The sequence below is a fragment of the Scleropages formosus genome, chromosome 12, assembly GCF_900964775.1.
Source record: "Scleropages formosus chromosome 12, fSclFor1.1, whole genome shotgun sequence".
Taxonomy (NCBI): domain Eukaryota; kingdom Metazoa; phylum Chordata; class Actinopteri; order Osteoglossiformes; family Osteoglossidae; genus Scleropages; species Scleropages formosus.
Window position 1 is genome coordinate 12,643,990 of NC_041817.1, and position 7,756 is coordinate 12,651,745.

Consider the following 7,756-nt stretch of genomic DNA (forward strand, 5'->3'; position numbering starts at 1 on the left):
AACAAAATTGTGATGAAGGTGATTGTGTTGCAAAAGGTGTTTTTTGAGAAAAAACTTACAGAAAAGAGGTAACTCATCTATTCATTTATATTACAATAAGACTGTCTATTGTTTTAGATTATCAAAATGTATCGATAATAAAGAAACGTCTTCATGTTCACCTTGTTGGAAGACTCTAGGTCACTACAACACCTGAGAATTGCTCCTCCACAATAAAACTGATATTGGAAGAAAAGCAATCTGGTGATAAATGTGACAGGCATTATAACAACACTGCAGGATTCGGTCACTCTTCAGGATTTCCTTTCCAAACACCATGTGTTTATTGGAACAGAATTACAAGGCTGCTTCCCCTATGCCTGGTCCTTACCATCCCACACCAATAATTACATGTTCCCCTGCTGCCATAATAAAATAATATTTAAATAAACCTAGTTCAGACTTAACATTCACAACTGGAAAGGCAACACAGAGTTTATCAATTACGGCAAAAAATATCCCCAAATAAAATTTATGAAGCTCCACTCCTGAAACCTGGGGCAATTTAGAGGACAAATGAGAAACTGCTCACCAAAGTAGTGCCTTCACACAGCGGAAATGTAAACAGTAATGTGCAGGAACTATCGCGGCATGTCGGAAATGACACCAGGCCCAGGTTGTGGGGTGGTAACCTTGGTAACGGTGTAAGTGGAGAGTAGGACATGGAGCAGTGCAGTGACAGCAGTAATAAGGCACACATGGACAGGGACAGGGAGAAACAGCATGTGGGGTTTCACCAGGAGGTGCTGGATTGGTGTTGAGGAGCGAGCTGTAGCCTCCTCATGCTTCTGGATGGTGTCCCAGTCCCCAGCAGCCTGGTCAAGCATGTTGAGGAGGCCAGCATGGGTTACGGGTCACTCCCCCCCCCTTTACCCATCGCCACCAGCGATGTGGACGAATGCAAACAGACGTCTTCAGTGAGTGTGTGGGAGTCTGTTGGTTCAAATCCAAGGGCTGGTTATTGTGCCCCTGAGCCATGTAGTTAACCTGACTTACATATAATTATTCAGATGTTTAAATGGGAAATCCACATGGATTAAAGCATCTGCTCTAGATAGTAAATGATGTTTAATAAAAGTACAAAAGTATTGTGCAGTGCTCCAGCAGTTTCATGTAATTAGCTGTTCATTAACTTTAAAAATAGCACCAAATTCCACCTTTTCCAGTTTCTCTCCCTTTCATGGTGATTTACTTGTGATGGTCTCTGTAAATCTCTCTTTCTGCTAAAGAAACAGTGATGGGGTGAGGAGAGATCATGCTGTAATCAAGAGACTTTTTAGTAATAAAATATGCCAGAAATATTGAGTGGCACAGTGAGTAGTGCTGCTGTCTCACAGCACAGTACCTGGCTGGTGCAAGGGGGCGTGGGCTTGATCCCCACTCAGTCTGCGTTGAGTCTGCATGTGTCTCCATGGGTTTCCTCCAGGTGCTCTGGTTTCCACCCACAGTTCAAAGACATGCAGTTCCAGTGCATTGTTGACTCAATATCACCCCTAGCGTATGTGTCTGTGAGTGACAGAGAAAGTGTGTTTCACTGGGGTATGGATGAGTGACTCATTGTTAGTAGTGTATCCAGCATTGTAAGCGTGGGCTGATACAACTACATAGTGTTCACTGGAAGTCGCTTTGGAAAAAAGGGTATGTTAAAAAATGTCAATGTGGAAATAAAACTGAAAATATCCAAAAGCTGCCCATGCATTGGTGGTGCGATGTAAGAACATAAGTGCGTCTTAAGCAGCTTATCAGGCTCAGGTTCAGGTACAATTTGGTCTCTTGTTATGATTTATTTATCGTCAAGGGAGCAGAGGTGAAAGATTCGAACCTTTATTACCACTTGCTTAGCGAATATACTCTGAATGGGACCTTTTGCAAAACCGAAGAGGTACAGTATTAGTGTCGAGAATGTATGAAAGTAGTATTGGTTTGCTTTTAGTCAAGATGGACACATACCTCATATAACACTTTTGAAATGACAAACACAACAAACAATGAAAAACATTAACTGAATAAGCGTCATTTAGAAATGATAAAATACATAAATAACACAACTTTAACGTTCGCAGTGACTCAGCATTTTCTCCTTAAGTTGAGCATGATTCGTTTTTGCCACAATATGTGTATCAGAAAGAATAGCGCGCCCCCTGTGGTAACAGTGCTGTACTACACTTCTGGCCCCGATTCAGAATTCAGTGCTGAGTACTGTACAATATTTGTAGTAGAAGCTCATAACAATGCAGAGTGTGCTATTGCTGGCGGTGCCGAAAATGAAACTGTGAAAAAGTTTTTGTGCATTTATTGCACGAACATCTCGAGTATGATAACTTGTGGAAAAGTATACAATATGAATATGTGGCTTAAATGGATTAAAATGTGACCAGGCTACAACTCACTTGCTTAACAGCGCTTTTTAAAAAATTATTTTATTACTCTTTATTTTAAAGTACAACGCCGTATTCGATAAAGTTTAATGCAACCAACAGAGCCTCTGTCAGAGGGCAATCATATGTTACTGTGTATAATAATAATAATAATAATAATAATAAAAGTTTTAATGCAGTAACCCAAAGGCACAGTATCCTAAAAACGGTATGCACTAATGGCTAACACATGCTAACACATTATCACTTTTTTCTACCAATACATATGAAAGGGAGACTACATTTCACAGTCTCATATTTTGTCATCTATTTTCTTTCTTTCTTTCTTTCTTTCTTTCTTTCTTTCTGTTTTATACCTCACTGGGTCACATGTTCTAGTTGTCTGACAGTTGGACAGTCTACTTCTTTGGTAATTATGCTGAAGTAAACTTTAGTTTCCATTTAAAATTAACATTTGGGATAGTAATATAATTATGGGTCCGAGGTTCTTATTATACAGAAATATACTGAATGTAAAATCAGTCTGTTCATAGTTTCACTGAAATATTGAAGGGTTAGGGTTAGTTGTTTTCTTTATTTCTTCTTAAACTTCCTCACACTACTGACTTACAGTAGATACTAGTGGCTGTTGGTCACTTCTCTGACACATTGTTCCTTTCCCTTCATTTAGGCTTGAAAGTTACTTTCACTGTAACTGTTACTCTGTATTGTTACCATATTCTGTGTATGGCTGTGACCCGGTGTTGCTGTTAGAAAAAACAGGAGACTACAGTTTTCAGCAATAACGAGTGACGACCTAAATGAAAACGTTAACTTAAAATAAAAATACACCCGGTTTAAATGTGCACGCTTTCATCTCAGAAGCCATTCATGCGACGCTTTGATGAAAGCAAACATTTAATAAAGCAACGGCTGAGTGACGAATCATCAAAAAATTCTGTTACGTTTAAAGGGTTTCTGCGGAAATGCGAGTCCAGTAAAGTTTGTTTAAATGCAATATCTTTTCATTGAAGGTTCCGCGGTAACCTAAAACTCGTGTCAGCGCCTTAATAAGCTCGTAAAATAACGCATTCATTTTAATCAACTACTCCGCTGACTATAAATCCATACGGGCAAATGAGTTTCTTCAAGTTAACCTGACACGGGCCTAACAGTGACTAATATCGTCGTGCTTTTAATAATCCGCCGCACCACAACAGACAAGATAATGAGGGAAAAGGCGCTCTAAAATATCGAGCTCGTGCCGCTGTCCTCTGAGGAAATGGACCGACACTCTCATATTTTTCACAGTAACGAGGGAAAACATCTATGAAGCATCACTCCATCCTGCGCGGGCAAACGCGACGTGATCTGTATCAATGGCGCCTATTCGGAATTCTGCGCTTTAATACATCACGTGTAAATGATCAAATAAATCGGATTACTGCTGCGGGACACCGGCACGCGCCGCGACCCGCGCGTGCCCGGCGCGAAGCGTACGGATTTCGGCAGAATTTCGTTGGTGCAGATGGCCGTGCGTGGCGGCGCGAGGCGGGCTCGTGGGACCGCCGAACGTCTCTGTCCTTGAGATGGATGGGGCTCCTTCCCTGAGGACTTTGTACGGGCGGACTTGGAGGTTTACGGCTGAGGAGAGCGCGACTTCCGAGAAAAATAAAACGGAAGTGAACAGAAATATATCGTGGCGTCATAAATTCTCATGCGTCGGGAACAGTATAATATTTTCCACAGCGTTCAATGGAGTTAGGCACATTTTGGAGGACATTTGAGGTTTGCCTGAACACTGTGAAGCACACACCCCAGCACCACCCCCCACACACAAACACACAACAATATATCATCATGGAAGCGCTTCTTGCACTCTGCATTAAAACTGTCTGTAATCTTTTTACTTAGCGTTTATGCTTCAAATTATGTCTGACAGTAGAGCCGTGGCTAATCAGTTTATTCATTAATTTCACACTAAATGCTAATGCGTTACTCATCTCGCTACATTTATTTCATTTTAAAGGGTTGGAGGATTTCAGCGCAGCTGCCACGGTTTCACTCCTTAACTTTTACCTCACTCTTCAATCAATGTAAGCCTGTCCATTTCTCCAGACAGTTTCGAAAGACATGCTGCCGGACCTTGTGTGTGTGGCTATTTCTGCATCTAGCATAAAGGGGTATTTCTTTGGGCAACACAAAAAGAAGATTAAACAAAATAAAGAAAAACAAACATTATGGCTATTGAGGCTGCTGTAGCCGGTTCCTGCTGACAGACTGTTGCTCCGCACCCCACCAGACATGGGGAAATATTTCATTTTGTTCTCCTCAAGGTAACCAAAAAAAAAAAAAAAACACAAGGCTGTATTCTGAATGCACCTTTCAGACTCAAAGCGCAAAAATGTGATTAATCTTGACTGAACTGCGCGAAACAGCGGAAAACAAAAATAAGAAAGCGGGAACGCAAAGGAAGTGGGCGTGAGTGGCCGGCGCATGCCCGCCGCGTAGCCTGGCCCGTGTCTCCGGCTGCGTGCAGATGGCCGGAGCGTGAGTGTGAATGGTGCGGGGCAGGGTAAGGAGTGTGCTGGATTCAATGTGAGAGTTAATGAGAACAGACCGACTGTCCCCCCTCTCCCCGTCCCTCTGTTCCTGGCCCCCGTCCATCTGCGGGAGACAAAGGGTGTGTCGGGGTCCCTGCTGGTGAAGTGGGCAGGCATGATGTGGCCTTTCCCTGGGCTGCATTACAACACATGGACCTTCTTTTGTCCCCAGCTTGTATCGCGCACACGGGCCCTTCACAGCGCACCTTCGGGAGTGGAGCAGGGCAAAGAGGAGGAGGAGGAGAATGGAAGTGTATAGTTGGGAATGGTTCTTTAAACCCGTCATGGTTACGGCAAGAATGGAAAAATATAAAATAAAGGAGAGAGACACGCACATGTACCGAGAGCAAGGCTGCTACCCCTATTTGTGTTTCCCGTGCGAGGGACATATGGCTGGAACACCTAGAATGAAAGCACCGTTAGTATAATTTGTATTCAGCGCTGCAGTTTAAACAAAAAAGGGGGGAAATGCCCAAATAATAATAAGCCAGGCCCTTTTGTGTACATGATGACATATGGTCTCTTGTGGGACTTGGGCATTGCATAATCCTGCATCAAGTGTAGGCAATATGGCTGTTTCTCACACACAAACACATATGTGCTGGTCATACAGTCCGCCTGTTTGGATCTTTCTTTATATACAGGCTGTTCGCGTGCTTCTTTCAGTTTGCAAAGAATGAAATGAATGCAAAGGCGATAAGCAAAAACCGATATGAAAATCTGCAACCCGAACGGGCAGTGTGAAAGGGTTTTACCTCCTACTGAAGAAAGTTTGGACGCGTGGCGCCAGCGCATAGGTTCTTCGTTTGCGGTCCGCTGCATAGTTTCTTACAGTCCCTTAAAAGATCACGTCCAATTTAGACCGATCTAGATATTAAATACTAACTACAGTAAGAACAGCTCAAGAGAAAATGCCGGCCAATTAGTAAGCGGACAAAGCATTCCCAGACAAGACTTTTATTTAATCTAAGTGCCTCCACTCGAGTACTGATGTAAACAAGCTTTTTTTTCCAAAAAAAAAGAAAAACTCAGTTTTACCAGCATTCTCATAAATATTGTCTATCAAATGAAATTAAGAAACACTTGGCTAAATGTGCTCAGCAAAGTCAATTAGAAACACCATTGTAACGTGACTGAAGTAAGCATGAAGGATAATTGAATTATGATAATAGCTTTTTTCGAACAATGCCTTGCTGTAAATGAGCAGCGCTTTCCAGTGAGCCTGCCTTTGATCATTTCATTTCTACAGACATTTCCTGTTCATGCAGATATTGCCTGGTTATGTAGATATTTCCTGCTCACAGAGGTCCTTCTTGCTGGTGCAAAGTTTTCTTTGCTCGTGTAGAATTGGGTTCTCAAAGGTCATTTTGAGGACCCCCAGGCATATATTGTATATATTTATTATTTCCCACCACCAGTGAAACTCACTGCTCTAATCAAGGTTTTGATAATTACTGTATCTGCTGAATCAGGCATACTAATGTTAGTCTTCACCAAGTACATATAGAACGGCTGGTGATCCCCAAAGAGCAGTTTGAGAAGCACTAATGTAGAAGACTAACCCCGTCTTTAATTCACTGAGCATGTAATTAAATCTAATGGGTCTGCGGCTGTTATATATAACTTCAGTTGATATTCTAAGCACAAGTACTGCCCCTCCTAGACTTTAAGGTATTCAATTAAATTTTGATATTGCTCACACTCCTCCACTGTGATAAAGCTCCCATTTCACTGTAATCTCTGTGGTTCAGTAATGGAGCTCTAGATGCACATTTTAATTGATTCTGTAATCGTATGCAGTATGTTTTCAAAAAAAAAAAAAAATCTAAATATCAAACAAAAGAAGGAAAAAACACAAAAATGTAAAGATACACATTTTATAATTCATGCATTTTATTTGCAACCCAGACTACACTACCATCTTGACATTGATGGAAACCTCAATAAATCAGACATCAGTGTGCAACGGTGAACAGGCAATAAACGGAGAGTCTGTTTCTATTTTTGCCAACAAGACACAGTTCAGTTAAGATGCCAGAAAATCAGTTTTCAGGTAGATTCAGTCCAGTTTCTCAGGTGGGGGTTAGGCTTAAGATGTATATGGACACACGCAAGCAAACAAGAAGAAACCCTTAAATAGGTGGTGGCCACCTTGACAGACAAGCCTGTATGGGTCATTCTGCTGCCACAGCAGCTCCTGGGGAGGATGCAATTTTGACTGGATAGATACCTGTCATCAGTCATATCTGGGACGCTGTCACGCACTGCATTGTGGGAATCTGAGTGAAGAAGTACATCTGTTCTGCCTACAGGCAGCATCATGAATTTTTTTCACAGAACGGAGCTCTTCAGCACTCTTTCAGTTCACCTAGTGCAGGCAGAGGAACATCAGATGGTCTTTGCTGAGTTTGAATTATTATTGCATTATAAACACAATAGTTCACATCCCTTTTTAAAATGCTCAGCATTCAGAGGAAACATATATGCTGTGATTTTATGTGGTTTTTCATGAATGCATCATAAAAACAAATCTCCTGATTTGGAATCATGTTTCTTCTTCTTCTGTAGTTCTATTTCGTATCTGTTCCCATTGTACTGCGATGGACTGGCATCCCCTCCACAGTGTACCTCCCACTGCCTTGTGCCCAGTGATTCCAGGCTGGGCTCTGGTCCACAGGGACCCTGATCAGGACAAGTGGTTAACGATAGTGGGCGAGCAAAGAAGTGAGTGAGTTTACACTGTTGAAGTTGCAAATT